This window comes from Silene latifolia, chromosome 11 (assembly GCF_048544455.1).
Source record: "Silene latifolia isolate original U9 population chromosome 11, ASM4854445v1, whole genome shotgun sequence".
In the NCBI taxonomy this organism is placed as follows: Eukaryota; Viridiplantae; Streptophyta; class Magnoliopsida; order Caryophyllales; family Caryophyllaceae; genus Silene; species Silene latifolia.
The window spans coordinates 68,350,604-68,370,598 of record NC_133536.1 but is presented as its reverse complement, the minus strand read 5'-3'; the positions used below and the strand labels follow the sequence as shown (position 1 = coordinate 68,370,598).

The 19,995-nt window shown below is 38.7% G+C and overlaps 1 non-coding gene across 1 annotated transcript; it reads right to left on the bottom strand.

Annotated features, from left to right (window-relative positions):
* Positions 1–6,370: 6,370 nt before the first annotated feature.
* LOC141615955 (small nucleolar RNA R71) lies at positions 6,371–6,477 on the bottom strand. Its single transcript, XR_012530339.1, has one exon. It is a non-coding gene; the product is annotated as a small nucleolar RNA R71 (small nucleolar RNA).
* Between the last annotated feature and the right edge of the window lie 13,518 nt (positions 6,478–19,995).

Sequence of the window (19,995 nt, the reverse complement as noted above, 5' to 3'; positions counted from 1 at the left end):
CGGTTAAATCCGTGTTTCGGTGATGATATTTGGTTAATCTCATTTAAAAGGTATTTAAAGCCTTTTATTTCATTTCTTTACATTTTGGGAGGTATTTTAAAGCCTTTCATCATTTCTTTACATTTTCAAAACAAGCATATTAGTCACCAACACAAAGTCATCCTTGGTTCTACATACCATGCCGGATTTTAACCCGGGTACGATGATGTGTATCGACTAATGATATTCAAATGAACTTAAAACAATTAGTTCATAATTATTTTCAAAACTATTCATGTCAAGCTTGCCAAGTCGAACCCGACACCGAGTATCATCAAAATAACGATGATTATTCGAGTCTCGTTCCTCAAATCAACAAATGCGGTCTAAACGACCCTTTCAAATCAAATCGGGTCAAATACCCATTTTTCAATACGTTTTATGAACGTTTTTCAAATGGTCAGAGCACGGCATATAATCGTTGACTGACCCGCGCCTAAACATGCCCTTTTCTTTCTTATTTTCAAAACCAGGGGAGGCCCCCTTACATCGCCGACATGCGCGCGCCTCATCTGGCCGCCTGGCACAAGGCCTGTTCCTTTTCCAGCATTAGTCTAGGACGATCCCGACTCCGGTTAGCCCGGATATAGGACGGATCAGATGACTATTTGCTTATTCAAAATCATATTTGCAAAATGATTTACTAAGACAAATGGATCACGTTATGCACCATAAACCTAATACGGTAAATGGATGTTTAATTCCCGTCTTGCATGCAAATCAACCATAAATCCAACTCGACATCTTATACTTGATACTTGGATTAAATCAACCGACTTAGAAAGCTCTCACATGTTAGGTTTAAATTATTGGATGCGCATTCATGCATTTAAACCGTTTTATCAACTTTTGCATTCAACCAACCAAGATCGATCAGTAGAGGCCGCTACCGCGGGGGGATTGAGTGTCTGATTAAAGGGCTTCCCAATACGTACCTTCACCTCTTACTCAGAAACTTTGGATAGTGGACGACCTTATCCAGGGCGTACGAGAGTCATTCTAGAGATAGGATGCTAAAGAGGGACGATTTCCTTATCTTTAGTACCTATGTCAAACACTGCTTTGTGCTTCGATTTGACCGAGGTATAAAGTGGATTTCGAATGGGTTCCAAGCATCCCACAAATGCTTGGTGGCGACTCCGAACATCTCTAATCGTTTCGAGACCCTTACCGAGACGAAACCGACCGATCTAAAACGATCCGGTCGAAAGCATTTTACGCCGTCGAGCGTGGCTTTCAAAAGACCGCTGTATGTCCACAGATCGGCTGGGCCTGCAGGTGGCTACGTCCACAGACGGTTTTAGTTGTAAGACCAAACAATTAACTACAAATATAAATGGAGAATCCATCAATGTTTCGGTAAACTTGTAAAACCTCACATGTGAGACTACCTCATACAATATTCACCAGCAAAAGAAACACGGAGCAGCGGAACTGTCAACACAATTGGCATACAAACTTGTGAAGTGCAGACATTTAATGAGAAAATTAAGAGATAAAATATTTTACAGCATGCATTGTTAATGTGTGGGATGGTGTCACTGATAAAAACCCCTAAAGGCTAAAAGCAAAAAGTCTAGTAAAAAATCTTCATAGGTGATAAATAGGCAGTGTCTGACATTACCAATAAGGACATGCAACAGTAACTTAAAGAGTTTAAAGACAGTTGCATGATCACAATGAACTTATATGAGATTGTGTTACATGCGAGACCAGCCAACTTACCTTATTATGAGATGATGAATATATACTGGCTTGAGTTACTCTCACATTTGAAACAATCTCATATAAGACTACATGATAATAAATAGCTCAAGAAATCCAAACTCATAACAGGAACGCCAAACAAGGTCCGAATCCCCCTGGCCTCACAACAGGAACGCCAAACTCACCTTTTCTGCAATTGCAATTACAGCTCAAGACAAATATTTATCGGCAGTCTCTGAAGGGAATATGAGAAGGGAGGCTCATAGAATGGTTAACTTCGGAACAAGCATGACGTAAAGAGTGGCATGTCAAAAATGCACAACATGTTTGTAGTTAAAACAGTAGTTGAAAACATAATTTTCTACAATACTTTGTGACACTAAAGATAAAGATACACAAGATTTAGTAGCATCACAAATTTCACAAAAGTATACAAGTTAATAGAATCCAATGCGGCTGTTAAACTACTTCGTTTTCCAGCCAGCTAAAGCTATGCATTTGATATGTAAAAAAGCGAAGACATAATTTAGCAGCTTGCTGGTATATGGAACAGAGCCATAATTAGGCAGCTGATGGCAATAAAAACAATTAAAAAAATAGAAGTACAGAAGGCAGAGAAAAATACCTGTCATACCTCTGATGTCTTTGTTCTTTCTCTGTCACAATTGAGTTCCTGAAAAATGCCCATCATAAGTTCAGAAAGCAGAGAAAAGGAAAGCAGACTATGGGATTACAATTACTGCAAACAATTAATCAGTAAGTTCAAAATCTAACCCTAAATTAGTTAACAAATACAATAGGTAAGCTAACATTGAAGCACTTTCTGTGGAATTTCTCAGAGGCATTACTTACCATGTAATCTGGCCCGATGTTGAAAAGTTCAACTTAATTTAATCATGTAGATAAATAGAGTCGACAACGAGCAAAAATTCATGTAGGGATATAATGATGTAGGCTGAGAAACCTTTATCCCTTTGCCTTACCAAAATATTCAACACATCAGTTATAAATAAGCGCATAAGTAATTTTTTTTATATTGAAACCTCACTTGGCATTTACAATGTCAGAAATAAATACGAAGATTAAAGAGTTATACCTAGCGAATAGTGACAACATTGATAATCAAGATAACAAATACATTTTACCTATTGAGAGGATATACCTAAGGTTATCATCAGGAGTTAACTAGACACAAGTCACAGTAGTAGCGTCAGCAGGAAACGAATCCTTAAGGCCCTTTGAAATTCATAACAAATTTGGTGTGTCCATTTATATGATAGCCATTTTGCTTCAGCAGAAAAATGAGAGGCAAAGACACATTATTTTCTATAGAAATCTCTCTTTGCTTCAGCAAAAAAAATGGAAAGGGCATACATTTCATGAAAAATAGAAATCTTTCTTCGCTTGAAAGTTGAAACCAGTCGTCTGTGTAGAAAAACAACACATTTGCATAGATAACTAATCCAATACGATTCATACCCCTCTTAGTAAGAATGTAAGATAAATTACAAATGTTTAAAAAAGAACATACCAAGAGTGCAATTTGTATTATAGATTAAGAAAAGAGAACAATAAAGATAATGATACACTGAGAAGACCAAGGACTGCAAGGAGAGGGCAAATTTTGGTCAAGGAAGCAATGCAGTTGGTGGTAGAGCTAGATTTGGACATAATATAAAGCTTTGTCTTATACTCGTGCTCGCTAACACCAACGACAAGCATATGAGCATCATTGCTAGGCGAACACCCATCTCGAACTCGGTATAAATTATGAAATAAACCTCAGCTGGGGTTGGTTAAACGATCAAAAATCAAAGATGAGTAATGTTCGGAAATAAGAATATGATTAAACAAGCTTAATTTCTAGTGAATAACAATTAACTTGTATAAAAATAAATGGTGAATTTGATCTGAATGAAAAGCCCCAATTTCAATTATCTGTAAACCCTAACTAAGTAAGATGAAATTACTCAATTGAAATAATACGGAGTACTTATAATATAGAAAAGAGAATAAGGAGGCAGAGAGGAGACAGAGAGGAGGCGAGTAAAACAACAACCTGAATACCGTGGGCATGGTGCTACTTGTGGTGGGACGTCCGGATTGTGAGAGATGAAGGTGTAGGCGAGATCAAGCCATAAACAATTCTGAGCAGTGGACGGGGGAGACGCAACGACTGTGGGAGAGGATTGGTGTTAGTTGTGTGCGCACAACGACGGTGGGAGAGGAGTGGCAGAAGTACAGTGGCCATGGAATACGCCCTTTCCACCCTTTTACTTAAATCGAATCAAACATCCATCAACCCTAATCCTCCAAATCAATCAATCAAAAAACACAAACCCAAAAAACAATAGCAACAGAAGATAGAGAAAGACGACTGATGCGTGTCTTTTATATGATGTTGTACACCTCATTTTACACGCATTTCAGAGCTCATTTATGTAGTTTATGCTACTATTTGCCCCATTTCGTCTACTTTCGTATTTTTATGTAATATTGCAGATTTATGCGGAAATGAGTAGATATTGAGCTAAATCCGTCCCCGAGTATCTTGCATTGCATTTGACATGAAGTATTTACGCAAGGAACAAGCTTGGTGCGCATTTCGAGGCCCGAAAGATTAATCCACGAAGTTTTTGAAGCAAAGTACCAGCTACAGTGGTCGATCGACTTATTCCTTTGGTCGATCGACCAAGGCACGTAGATCAGAAGCTACTGTTCAGCATAGGTTTGTCGATCGACTGAGCATCATGGTCGATCGACCAGACCGTGATTCAGCGTGAATTAAAAGATCGAGAAATTTAAAGCCCATAGTACATTAGGTTTTGGAATAAGAACTACGTTGTATTCTATATAACGTAAGCTAGGTTTACAGAATAGTCATTCAGAAAAATTACCTAGTTTTCCTTCAGTTCTTTATCAGTTTTAGCATATCAAATAATTAGGGTTCGGAATATTGCTTCGTATTCAATACAATTTTCGTTCATTCTTTTAATCTTTCCATTACAATTCCTCTTCACGGTATTTTTCTGTTCTTGTTTTCAGTTTCATTGCTTTATTATCATTCATAGCTAGAATTGATAGATTAGTTTCCTGAAGCCAATCATCGTTTTATGCTAGTCCTTTATTCCGTTAATTTAAGCATGAGTTCAGTAGTTTATTTCATTAATCTTGCTGTTATTTTCGCCATAGCCATGAGTAGCTAAATTCATCGTGCTAGGATGTAGGGGAACTGTAGATTAGGCAGCAATAGAATAGGGAACCCTGAATCGCGCCACGGTCGATCGACCGCCTACCTTGGTCGATCGACTGGCCTCGTGAGATATGCTTCGTTTTAATTAATTTAATTTCTATATTTGACGAATCGAGTGCACGCGGCTAGTTGAATGTTTAGGATTTGACCGACCCGATAAATATCGAAAGATAGGGAAGGGAGATAGCCTACCTAATTAAGACGACTAGATTAGCGAGATCGAAAGATATGCTAGGTTAGTCTTTTGAGTCACTTTTCAGGACGAAAGTTAGTATTAGTGATATTAGGGACCTGTAGCGAGATCGAAAGATGCTACTTGTGAGAGTGGACCGAGAGGACCTCTTATTTTCCCGTCTCACGTGTTTGATTTAGACCTACCTAGTATGCTGCTGCCGAAACTATAGCGAACCGACCATCTTAGCACCCTTTTAATTCTTGATTTCATCTACTGTTTAGTTTATTTTTTACTTTTATTGCCTTAGCTATAGATCACTCAAATCAATCAACCCCCACATTCTGTTACCTTAAGACTAGAAATAGACAATTATTAATTACATTCGCCTCCCTGTGGTTCGACCCTGCTACCACTGTCTATAGTTGTAGTTGGATTATAAATTTTATTTTTGGTACTCACAACGACGGGTATCAAATTTTGGCGCCGTTGCCGGGGAGGCAATTGTTCTAATTTTTAGTTGTTTCATTTTAGTCTGTTTCTTAGTTTAAGGGACATTCGTTCCTTAAACTATTCTCATATTCTTTTTGTAGTTTCTTCTTATGCGCAGGTCACAGGGTGGTGAACTAGTACCGTTCAATCCCAAGATTGAGAAGACGTTGCGCGAGTTGAGACGATCATCTAGGGTATTGCCGACAGAGGAAGAACTGAGTACTCTGTCTAGTTACTACGAGAACGCTCTATTTGAAGAGGATCCACCTTCGTCTCCAGTTTCTACTTCATCAGCTGAGACAGCCACTTCTCCAGATTTTCTAGAGATGGCTGAAGAAGCAACTATAGCCAGTCACTCGGAGCCGACAGCTGCGAATCTATATAAGGGGTTCGAATTACCAGGAGCTGATAGAAAATTCGAACCAAAGACTTCATATATTAACTTGGTTGAGAGGAACCAAGTCGGGGGAGCTGCAAATGAAGATGCAGCCAAGCATATGGAGATTTTTATCGATTATTGCTGCTCTATACCACCGCCGACCGGTGTGAACCAGGACCAGGTGAAGGAGACAATGTTTATATTCTCACTCCGCGATGCTGTATGGGAGTGGTACAGAGACCTGGACCGAGCTGCTAATGGGATCACCGACTGCAATTCTTTGGCCTTGGCGTTTTATAAGAAATATTTCTCTGCCTTGAAGACTAAGGCCATTAGAGCTCAGATCACGAGTTTTAAACAGGGTCCGGATGAGAACTTTCATGAGGCGTGGGTGCGTTTCAAGAAGCAGGTGCGAACCATTCCGCATCATGGGTTTGAGAAATGGAGCCTATGCAATCAGTTCTACAATGGGCTCTATGACGATCAGAGGGCTATCTTGGATGCTGCAGCTAGTGGCAGATTCCAGGAAAATATGGGAGAAACTAAGGGGTGGAAGATCATTGATGACTTGGCCACCCACAAAGCTGAGTATGGAAATTCCAGGGGGAATCAAAGGAGAGCTGCTGAATCTCCTTCTGTAGCTGCATTAGAAGCTCTCACGGTGAGATTTGATAAGTACGAGTTGGGAGGAGCTTTAAAAGGAGGGATTTACCATGTAAATGCTGTTTCAGACGGTCCTTTCGTCTGTAAAAGATGTGGACCTGAGGGACATGTTTCAGAAAATTATCCTAGTCCCTTCGAGTCTTATGCTGCCTTTCAACATTATAGGCAGACAAACACTTACTATGAGCCGAATGTCCATCCGAATCTGAGGTGGAGCAGCCAAAATGTCTTGAATCCGACTCAACCTCCACAGCAGCAGCAGCAGCAGACTTATGTGCCCCCTCATAAGCAACAACAGTTCCAAAAGCCCCCATATGTCCCTCAACAGCAGCAACAATCCCAAAATTCTGAGTTTGCTGAATTGAAGAACTTGTTGCTGAAGGAGTCCCAAGCAAGAGAGGCCGGGATGAAGATGCTAGAAAGCCAAATTGCTCAATTGGCTAGCAAGAATACAACTCGAGCTCCGGGACACTTACCGACTCAGACGGATTAAAAGGAGACCCTTAATGCCATTACTTTAAGGAGTGGGTCTACCCTTGAAGGGCCTGTTATGGTTGAGGATGTCACTGAAAAAGATGGGGCAGAACCAAGCAAGAAGAAGGCAGTGACGAATAATAACAAGAAAAAGACGATCAGCAGGTATGTCAGTCGATCGACTGACATACCCGGTCGATCGACTGAAGTGCGACAAACAGTAGCTACTGTTCCTGTAGAAGTCAGTCGATCGACTGACCAACCCGGTCGATCGACCGACAGCGCTGCCGATGGTGATCCTTTTTGTCCTCCAATGCCTGATAACTTGAGGGACCACTTGTTTCGGGGTACGACCACCCCGAAAATATTGAGGCAAGACCCAAATGCTGATGGGTCAGTTCCGGTTCCGAAGTACGACCCTATGTCAATTAATGGTTCACATTTGAGACGGTCTGAAGAGGGATCAAGCTACAACAAGGAGAAGGTTGTGGACTTTCAGCCTAAGTCCACCGATGCTGGCATGCGAGATTTAGAGGAGAGGGCTAAGTTACTTCTTACAACCCCTTATCCGGAGAGATTGGTGCCGACAAAGGAATAGGTATCATTTAATAAGTTTGAAAAGGTTATTCGTAGCTTAAATGTACAAGTTCCTTTCCTTGAATTAGTAAATCAAGTGCCTGCTTACACGAAATTCACGAAACAACTTTTGTCTAAGAAGAAGTCACTTGAAACTGTGCATACTGTCGCACTCACTGAGGAGTCATGCTCTTATTTGACCCATACTGCACCCCTTAAGCTAGAAGACCCGGGTAGTTTTTCAGTCCCATGTAATATTGGCACCTTTCCTATTGAGAAAGCCTTATGTGACCTAGGAGCCAGTATTAGTGTAATGCCTTTGAGTCTTGCTAGAAAATTGAAGTTGAATAGGTTTGTAGTCACCAACATGACCGTACAGATGGCTGACCGATCTGCGGTCCAGCCTATAAGAGTCTTAGAGGACATCCCTGTGCAAATAGGGAAGTTTTTCTCCCCTGTTGACTTCGTTGTGCTTGATATGCCCGAAAATGCACACATACCTATCATACTAGGTAGACCATTTCTGCACACTGCTAGTGCAGTTATTGATGTTGGTTCGGGTACTTTGACCTTTAAGGTAGGCAAGCATTCCATTGTCTTTGCCCAGACGGCTAGGAAGAAAGACCCCATGTGGCCCGTCACTTGCAATACAGTTTCTGAAAAGAAATCTTATTTTATACTTCCTGATATGACTATCTCTGTCCCTACTCCTGTTGTGATACCTCCGCCCCAGACTGGGAGCAAAGTGGAGGAAGATTCTTCTGTTTTAGATATTGCAGGAGCTGGTTTGGGGAAGGAAGAGCCACATGTTGCTCCAGCTGTGAAGGAGCCAATCGTTCAAAGAGGCGGTTTAGGATGCCTTAGCTACGGCACTGATGAGGAGCCCGAAGATGAGCCAGTCAAAGCGACGGAGTCTGATTTGGATTCCGACGATTCCGAAGAGGTCATTGAGTGGGAAGATGTCCGACATGTTGATCCGTTGAGTTCTGTGGATGCTGGAGCTGAGAAGAGTGCAACTGAGAAGATGAGCACTATTGAGGCTACTTCTTGTAGCCAGAAGCCGACCAAGTGGGCAATTCCTTGGCCGTTCTTGATCAACTACTAGTTGATCAAATGCTTTATCAAAAACTTTCGTTTATTTGCTTTTGTTAGACTCTCCGTTTATTTGCTTTCGTGTGCGCGAGACTTCGCATTTTAAGTTTGCTTAGGATTTTTAGTACTTTATACCGTTACTTTGGGTTTTGCGCAATTTTTGGCGCGGTATTATGTGCGTTTGCAGGTTTATAGACCATATTAGCTCAAGTTCTCGAGCTAATTCGAAGAAATCGAAAAATTACAAAGAAGATTTCCGATCGATCGACCGCCTACCCTGGTCGATCGATCGAGGTGCGACTTCCGAACTTCTTCTGTTCATTCCGGCCGATCGATCGTTTTTGCTATGGTCGATCGACCGTTGTCGCTGCTGTACCTGTTCACGACCTTTCCCCTGCTGTGTTTGGTCGTTTTGCGGAATTGAGGGAGTCTTTCCTCCTCTTTATTTTCCGACATAATTTTGTTTTCTTCAATTTCTTCATCTTATGCACATAATTACCGCTTACAATTTTGCTTTCTCGGTTTTATGCGTGGTATTGTTGTCTTTTCAGGTATCTATTAGTAGCACTGCTGGCAACTGAAACCTCCTAGCTCACGCTGGTTTGGGGAGGTTTCCTTTTGCTGCGCTTAAAGTCTTGTGAGTCTCCATGTCTTCACTTCATGTCTTGTTTACTTAATTTTCGCGCAAATTCCCGTTTCCCTTTTCTTCATTACATGATTTTGCACAATGGGGACATTGTGCGATTTGGTTTGGGGAAGGGTTTTGCGTTGCATTTCATATGTTTTTGCATTCACGTTTACATTTTGTCTTGCATTGTTGTTTAATTTCTCCATATTTACAGAAAATTCAAAATTCAAAAAAATTGGAAAAATTTCAAAAATTTCAAAAAAATTGCACGTTTATTTTAGCATTTAGGTTGAGTCGGAACGGTAGTATTTCAATGATGACATTGCATTTGCAGCTGTTTTATGCCTAAGCCTTGCTAATTGACATGTTATTAGTAGAATCATTTGCATAGTCTACGAGTTTTCGTTAAATATCCTGCTGAACTTGAGACTTGACTTAGATTTTTGGCAAGCTACATCATATTCTGAGATTTAGAGCCTAATAACTGGTGTCATTCATGACCAGTTTATCTAGGATCGTGAGTAGTTACTCCTTATGAGAAATGTTACATAAATGTGCATAAATATGAACTTGATCTGCTAAATACCTATATGCATTCGGTTTGTGGTTCGTTGACACACGTGGTAGAGGTTTCCTTTGTTCGTTTTGCCCATAAACTCCACACTGCCAAAAATAGCCTTTTTGTCCCATTACTACATCCTACATTTAGCCTGCCCTTGTCAAGCTAGTAGTTTATGTTCTTGGGATTGTTACTACGTTTTTGGTGGCATTTGCTCATTTTGAGATGATGATTGGGAAGATGAAAAAGGAATGAAGGAGAGAAAAGAAATGGTATTGAGAAAAGAAATAAGAAAAAAAGAGAAGGAAAAATGATTCGAAAAAGAGAAAAAAGAGTGCTGTACTGTAGGCGTGGTCGATCGACTGACCATCCTGGTCGACCGACTGGTGCCCGAGAAGGAAAAGAAAAAATCAATTCGCATATTCAAAGTCTTTATTATATGGCGATTTTTGCTCCCATGTTGTATTTATATCTTATGGGGAGTTGATTGATTAATCTTTATTTTGGAGATTGTGAGATTTGTGCTCCTAATTAGCACCCGGTTTATTCGTTGATTTTGAGCAAGAAGTGGGATGTTGTTGTATGGTTTTGTTAGTGTACTAGCTTGATCACCTGTACCTCCACGTTCCCATAAATGTTTTGCCTCTTCCTGCCCATTACCTCACATATCCCATATTTACCTCGGCATGTGTCATGGTCATTTGTTTGGTTGGAATGCATATGTATGGTTGTAGAGATTACTTTCATATTATATTGCAGGCATGTTCTTATAGGTCGTAGTTAGGTGAGAGTCACTACAATATTACTTCTTTCCATCTTATACATTATTCACCTTGTGCTTATTTGAGTGATTTGAGCGACTCGTGAGAGTCCAATTTGATAAGTCTATACAGTTGACGGTTCAGCAGTTTTTAACGACTCCATAACTCGTTTGCATGATTCATACGCTAATTCATTGTTGGTTATTGCATTAAATTGGTTTAGGCTATTCAGTTTGCAATTCACTCTGAGATTGAACTCGTTCCATTAGGTTTTAGGACCGAGTCTAGTCCTTTCTTGGGGACAAGCAAGGGTTTGGTTTGGGGAAGTTTGATGCGTGTCTTTTATATGATGTTTTACACCTCATTTTACACGAATTTCAGAGCTCATTTATGTAGTTTATGCTACTATTTGCCCCATTTCGTCTACTTTCGTATTTTTATGTAATATTGCAGATTTATGCGGAAATGAGTAGATATTGAGCTAAATCCGTCCCCGAGTATCTTGCATTGCATTTGACATGAAGTATTTACGCAAGGAACAAGCTTGGTGCGCATTTCGAGGCCCGAAAGACTAATCCACGAAGTTTTTGAAGCAAAGTACCAGCTATAGTGGTCGATCGACTTATTCCTTTGGTCGATCGACCAAGGCACGTAGATCAGAAGCTACTGTTCAGCATAGGTTGGTCGATCGACTGAGCATCATGGTCGATCGACCAGACCGTGATTCAACGTGAATTAAAAGATCGAGAAATTTAAAGCCCATAGTACATTAGGTTTTGGAATAAGAACTACGTTGTATTCTATATAACGTAAGCTAGGTTTACAGAATAGTCATTCAGAAAAATTACCTAGTTTTCCTTCAGTTCTTTATCAGTTTTAGCATATCAAATAATTAGGGTTCGGAATATTGCTTCGTATTCAATACAATTTTCGTTCATTCTTTTAATCTTTCCGTTACAATTCCTCTTCACGGTATTTTTCTGTTCTTGTTTTCAGTTTCATTGCTTTATTATCATTCATAGCTAGAATTGATAGATTAGTTTTCCGAAGCCAATCATCGTTTTATGCTAGTCCTTTATTCCGTTAATTTAAGCATGAGTTCAGTAGTTTATTTCATTAATCTTGCTGTTATTTTTGCCATAGCCATGAGTAGCTAAATTCATCGTGCTAGGATGTAGGGGAACTGTAGATTAGGCGGCAATAGAATAGGGAACCCTGAATCGCGCCACGGTCGATCGACTGGCCTCGTGAGATATGCTTCGTTTTAATTAATTTAATTTCTATATTTGACGAATCGAGTGCACGCGACTAGTTGAATGTTTAGGATTTGACCGACCCGATGAAGATCGAAAGATAGGGAAGGGAGATAGCCTACCTAATTAAGACGACTAGATTAGCGAGATCGAAAGATATGCTAGGTTAGTCTTTTGAGTCACTTTTCAGGACGAAAGTTAGTATTAGTGATATTAGGGACCTGTAGCGAGATCGAAAAGATGCTACTTGTGAGAGTGGACCGAGAGGACCTCTTATTTTCCCGTCTCACGTGTTTGATTTAGACCTACCTAGTATGCTGCTGCCGAAACTATAGCGAACCGACCATCTTAGCACCCTTTTAATTCTTGATTTCATCTACTGTTTAGTTTATTTTACTTTTATTGCCTTAGCTATAGATCACTCAAATCAATCAACCCCCACATTCTGTTACCTTAAGACTAGAAATAGACAATTATTAATTACATTCGCCTCCCTGTGGTTCGACTCTGCTACCACTGTCTATAGTTGTAGTTGGATTATAAATTTTATTTTTGGTACTCACAACGACGGGTATCAATGACAATACAAACTCAAAGATCAAAACTTTCAATAGAAATAACATAAGAAGTATACCCGAATTGAGGAACAAATTTAGGGTACAAACCCGAGGAGGAAAGACGAGGAAACGATGGTGTGCGGAAGTACAGTGGCCAGTTGTGGTGCGTAGTGGAAGGTGGTGGATGTCCACCTTTGTCGAAACGGTGGATTGAGAGGGTGTGAGATAGTGAGAGATGGGAGAGACTAGAGAGAGTGAGGAAATAATGAAGGGATTTGGGGTTGGGAATATTGACGGGGTGACTTATGAGTGATGGTGAATAGAGGGGTTAGTATTTTTCATTTATTTATTTAATATTGTTAATTGCTGCGTTTTTGATAAAAACGCCTCATATACTTCTATTTGCGGCGTTCAATGGCCTAAACGCCTCAAATAAAATTCTGTGTTTAAAAAAAAATATTAAATCCAGTTCTTATTTGCTGCGTTTAGAAAAAAAACGCCTCAAGAGCCTTAAATTAATGTTTTTCTACTAGTGCATTGTGACCCTTGCCAAAGAACCGGGAACATATCTTGGAGGAATGAGATGCCACAACGAGGCATTTTGGAAGTTGAAATCTTTGATGTTTGGGGAATTGATTACCATGGTCCCTTTGTATCATCTCTAGGCAACAAGTACATTCTAGGTGCCGTTCATTACGTGTCTAAGTGGGTAGAAGCAATTGCTACCCCAACCGATGATGCAAAAACGGTGACCAAGCTCCTAAAGAAAGTGATCTTCCTAAGATTTGGAGTACCAAGAGCAATTATTAGTGATGGTGGATCACATTTCCATGAGAAGAAACTTGCATCTCTCTTGACAAAATTTGGTGTTCAACATAGGACCGGCTTGGGATACCATCCTCAAATAAGCAGCCAAGTTGAAGTTTCCAATAGAGAGATTAAACAAATCCTTGAGAAGGTTGTTAACAAGACCCGTAAGGATTGAAGCATGAAGCTTGATGACACTATTTGGGCTTATAGGACGACCTATAAGACACCCATATGAGCTTCACCTTACAAGTTGGTATATGGAAAGGCTTGTCACTTGCCACTTGCCACTTGAATTGGAATACAAAGCCTTTTGGGCAATCAAGACTCTCAATCTTGATCTCAAGTTAAGTGGAGAGAAGAGGATCTTGCAAATTGAAGAATTGGAGGAATTTCGGCTTCACTCTTATGAAAATGCAAAGATCTACAAAGAACGTACAAATTGCTTCATGACAAGAGAATTAAGCAAAAGGCCTTGCACAAGGGAGACAAAGTCCTTCTATTCAACTCTCGATATCGGCTCTTCCCCGGAAAATTGAATTCATGATGGACAGGTCCCTTTGTCATCACAAATTTTGGGAAGTATGGGGACTTTGAGATAATGTCCGAAGATGGAAATCGATTCAAAGTCAATGGTCAATGTATCAAGCCTTATTATGAAGGAGCTTTTGTAGGGGAGGTTGAGGTCACTCGCCTTGAGCCTCTCCTACCATGATCTAGCATTAAAATGGAGGAGAGTTTGGCGGAGTCCTCCCTAAACCACCATTTGTAAATATACTAACTTACTTACTTGCATTTAATTTCATTGCATTGCATTTTAATTCCTTCCTGTAACTACAATTTTTGACATGAGAGTAAGTGAGGGAGGGTTACTAATCGAGTTTGATGTGTGAAGGAATTGAGGTTCAAATGTAGGGAAGCCTAAGCCTATGTCACTCATTCAAGGAGGAAGAAACTATTGAGGAGCAAAAAGGAGGATCCCCACGAGCTAGCCTTGACTCGTAGGAGCTAGAGCCAAGAGCATTAGAAGATTTTATGCTGGAATGAAATCTGGGCGTCCACGGGCGTCTCGAGTACTCAAGACGGGCGGACCACCCATAGGGACGCGCGTCCCTATCTGATCATCCATGAGAAATTTTTGCAATGTCACAAAATCTGGGCGTCCTAACTTCAGGACGGGCGTCCCACTGTTCGAGACGGGTGAGCCAACTTCAGGCCGCGCGTCCCACACTGTGTGTACAATTTTTCCTAAAAGGCAGAAGACGCCTGGCTCCCTGAATGAACCGCGCGTCTCCCTCCCGTGCCACACTTATATTGGCCATAAATTCTCTTCCTTCTCCTAATTTCCACCACACATATCAAGCCACATCAACTCCTCTCACTTAGTAAACCCAAAACCCCCTCACAAAAACACAAAATCACCCCACTTTATTCATAAGAAAATAAATCAACCTCTATAAACTTGAACTCGTCCAATCTAGGATTTTCAACAAAGCAAAGAGATCTATTTTAGAAGGCTTGATTTTACTTTCACTCAATCACATTCAAAGTTCTTGAGTTCAAATCAAAATGAGTACACAAAGGAGATTCATGACAAGGAAACAAAGAAGAACAAGGATTATATGGAGTTCTTCTACCTCTCATCTCAACACAAGGAGGAGAGAAAATGAAGAAATTATTGATCTTTCAATACTTGACCGGTTTCCTCATATCGAATTTGTTAATGATGCTCAACGAGTCATCTTTCATCGACTACTAGGTAAGAACATCCTTCCAACCAATTTTCTTTGTCATGATACACATAAAAAGCTAGGGATTTATCACCAAACTGAAGCTTTGTTCGACTCGTTCAGACTCTCTACCATGTTCCATATGCATGAGCTTACTTACAAATCACTTGTATTAGAATCCCTAAGCTTTCTAAAACTTTCAACTCTCAACAACACCATTTGCATAGAATTCCGATTGGAAAATGTCACTAGAATGGTAACATTGGTTGAGTTTGCGGATATTTTGGGCGTAGATGTATCACCCTCTCGATCATCCAAGCCTCGGAAATATAGTGTAGAACCGCTTTGGAGAACCATAACGAGAAGTGACTTGACAAGGATTTAAGATTTCTTGGCCTCTTTTATCCAAAACCCGATCATAAGACTCACCTACTGAAGAGTCTAACGATCCAAAATACTCAAGAGGGGGGGGGGGGTGAATTGAGGATTAAAAACTTTACCTACTTTTTCGACTGCACGTGTATAATTAATTATTTAAAGTTTATTGATTAAACTTTAACTGATCAATTGATTAACGAATTAAAACAATGCAAATAAACGAAAGAGAGAGAGACACACGGATTTTTGAAGTGGTTCAGTTTCACAAGTCGAAACCTACGTCCACTATTCTCGATTAATTAATTTAGTACCTTTCTACGGATTACAAATTTACTAACCCAACTCGTACAACTAACCCTAGTTGTAACTCAAGTGAGTACCGTTAAATACTCGAGTGACTAACTTACGCTAATAAGAAAGCACTAATGATTCTTCTAAAACTTCACGTTAATGAACGAGTAAGAAATCGATTAAGCACTATTATCTTATAACGATAACGAAAGAACGAATGCACAAGTTTATAAACACACGACCTTTTTCGAAAATTGTAAAACGGTTTCCTTGTTTGAAACACACGGTTTTTGCTTTCTTAAAATAAATTATAGTTATGCTCAAAGGTCTTATTTTTAATGTTGCAAAGTGTAGAGTATTTATAGAACAAGAGGAAGCAAGGCACACGGTTTCATTGAAACCCTAGAGGCCGAAATATAAGATATGGAAATAGAATCATATCTTATTATTTTTATCCATAAAATCTTAGGAAAGGATATACGTTGTTAATAGATTATATTATCATATATTCACCAAATATTCTTTCCTTAATGCCTAGATATGCCGAATGACAATAAGGAAAAATCATAACAACTTTCCTTATTTTATTTAAGCAATCTCTAAGAAAATATATAGGATAATTATAAGATAATCCAATCAAATATATATACTTAATATATTTTCCTTAAACCTTAAGATGGCCGAAATATATGATATGTAAACAAATTATATCATATTATTTCTATCCTTAAAATCCTAAGAAAAGATAGTGAATAACTAAAAGATAATTTTATCAATTATTCACCTATCATCTTTTCCTTAAATCTTAAGATATGATAAGATTTTTCCATAACAAAAATATCCTTATCATATATAACTATATCATGCTAAATATAAAAGATATGTTAAGGTAATCCTAGAGAATAAAATTTTAGCAATAATCAATTTATATCATTAGATTTACACGAAAACCACACGGCTCATAAGCCTTGTTTTTCGTGAAAACCCTAGCTTGACAATAGGTTAGATTTAGGGTTTAAGAGTGGATAGTATTCGAAACCCTAATTAGTAATATGACTCAACTCATAAGTTGATTTAACATAATTACTAATTATAAGCTTGAAATAAAACCACGCTCAATATGAATATTGGCTTCCTTGTAAAATAAAAACTTTTTGCTAAAACAATTAAAAGAACCAAAAACATTTTTCAAAAACAATTTGAAAACATTTTAGTCGTGTATTGTATAAAATTGACATCTCAATGTTATAGTAGAAGAGCTATAACATTGAGCTCTTATATAAGCAATGTTATAGCTGTGAGGCCATAACTTTACCAATTTAAGAAGCGCATTCTTACGTTACCAATACGAGATAATCACCTACGCTATTCTAATCTTCTTAGGAGATCTTCGAGTGTAGGCTACTTCATCATTCAAGCTTGATCAGTCTTTAAATGAGCTTCATCTTCTCATGAATGCTTGAATAATTCCTTCAATATCTTGTAATATCTTGATCCTTGATTGAGGGCTTGATCATAATATAAACGCATCATACTTTCATTACAATTCCTTAATGGTTGCGATTAGTAAGTCCAATCTAAAAGACTAAACAAACAAATACGTGCAACGAGTATATAAAATATCAAGTACTCTTGACATCATCAAAACATAAACATATATATCTATATGGTTCAACAAATTCCCCTTTTTGATGATGGCAAGTCTCCTAAAATTGTGACTAAGTATATAGTTCCCCCTCAATATAATACCGTCATCTTAATAGATAAAGATCAACGCAAGATCAAACGATTAATACAAGATCGAAACTTAAAGGACTTTAAGAGACAATAGGTCTTGACAAGGAGAAAGCTTAGGCAAATACTAAATCATGGTCATTTCTTCCCCCTCTTGACATCATCGAAAAGACGAGAACAGACATAAAACGACTAGAATGATATAAACCGAGGCAAGAAATATATATTAACCAAAGCATATATTATAGCATAAGAACGAGTTCAACATAAGCAAGCCCTACATATAAAGTGTGTAATACAAACCAAGTTGAGTACAGATTTTGTAGGAGAGAAGAAAAGTAGTCACTCACCTAACTACGACCTACAGAAGCATGCAATCTAACATGATAGATATCTCTAGTAACCGTACATATACACTCCAACCAAGCGAGGTCCAAAACACATGCCAAGGACTTACATATGAATGTGAGAAGAGATAATTGGGTAAGAAGGGGCAAAATAATTTGGATATGTGGAGGTAAAAGCCAAGCTAGCACCGATCACAACCAAAAGTAACCATATTCCACTTTCCAACCCAACATAAAAGATGATGCACCATGCCAAGTATGGCACACACTCACTCACATCAACAAGTACTTATCCTCAAGTAATATGGAAATGAATAAGAATAGGAGTAATAAGAGATTTCTGCTTTTCCATCTTTTATAATAACATTTTTCTCCTTTTTTTTTTCATTTTTTTTTCAGTCCATCTTTTTCTTCCTTCCTTCCAATATTCATCACAACACCAACAAAATTGACCACAACAAGACTTCCAAATTTACCAACAAGACTAGCTTGACAAGGGTAAGCCATATGGAATGTAGTTGAATAAATAGGTCAAAACAAGGCAAATGTGGCTAATGTGAGATTAGTAGGTAAAATGTAAAGGAAGGGTCGCGTCTCCACATGTGTCACTACCACAAACCCGAGTGTATACAGGTAATAAGAGACAAATTTCATGCTTATGCAATTTGATGTTACATGCCATGTAAGAAGTACTACTCACATCCTAAATGAAACCAATCATGAATGTCATTGGTTTATGAAGCTCTAAACCTCAGAATGTATATGTGATGAACAAAAGTTATAGTTTGGATACAACACAAAATATAATAGACTAGCAAACGGAATATTCATATAAAATAATAAAATACTATATAAGAGTATACTTGCAACGGAAAATACGAACATAGACATACAATCTCGTCAAATCTAGTCAGTCATACGGGAAATAAAATATTTATGGCAAGTTTAGTTGCCACCAATTAAACCAATTTCCAACCGTAAATTCTCAAAACGTCCTCTAGCTAACGGCTTTGTCAAAATGTCTGCCCATTATTTTTCAGTACTACAAAATTCGAGTTTTATATTCCCTTTCGTTCTCAACATGGTCACGTATAAAATGGTGTCTAATTTTAATGTGCTTGGTATGCGAGTGGTGCGCGGGGTTTTTGGAAATAATAATAACACTCGTGTTGTCGCATAAAATAGGAATACAACCTACGTTAACACCATAATCACATAACTGTTGCTTAAGCCATAATAATTGAGTACATACCAGTCCTGCTGCAATATATTCGGCTTCTGATGTTAAAAGGGCAACTGAATTCTGCTTCTTTGAACCCCAAGTAATAATGCAAGGTCCAACAAATGTGGCAACACCTCACGCACTTTTCCTGTCTAGGGAGCATCCTGCGTAATCGGCGTCTGAATATCCGACAAGATCGCAATGGCATTCCATCGGATACCATAGATACAGTTTGGACGTCCCAATGAGATATCGTAAAATTCTCTTTACGGCCGTCATATGCGATTCTTTGGGAGATGATTGATATCTCGCACAAACGCATACACTGAACATGATATCTGGTCTACTTGCAGTTAAATATAGCAATGACCCAATCATTCCTCGGTAAGTTATTTCATCAACTGACTTACCGTCTTCATCTAAAGTTAATTTCTTGTCTACGACCATTGGAATAGACATAGCATGGGAATTTTCCATTCCAAATTTTCGAATTAATTCCTTAATATATTTTTGCTGATGAATTTTGATGCCTTCCTCAGTTTGTTGAATTTGCAGACCTAGGAAGAATTTCAATTCTCCCATCATGCTCATCTCAAATTTGGAAGTCATCAACTCCGAAAAATACTTGCACAGACTACGGTTGGTTAATCCAAAAATAATATCGTCAACGTAGATTTGAACAACCAAAAGATCAGTAACCTCGGATTTTAGGAATAGGGTTTTATCAACAGATCCTTTCTTAAATCCACTGTCAAGTAGAAATTTTGATAATCTGTCATACCAGGCCCTTGGTGCTTACTTCAATCCATACAGGGCCTTGTCTAATTTAAAGACATGGTCTTCAAATTTGTTATCCTTAAATCCAGGAGGTTGTTCTACGA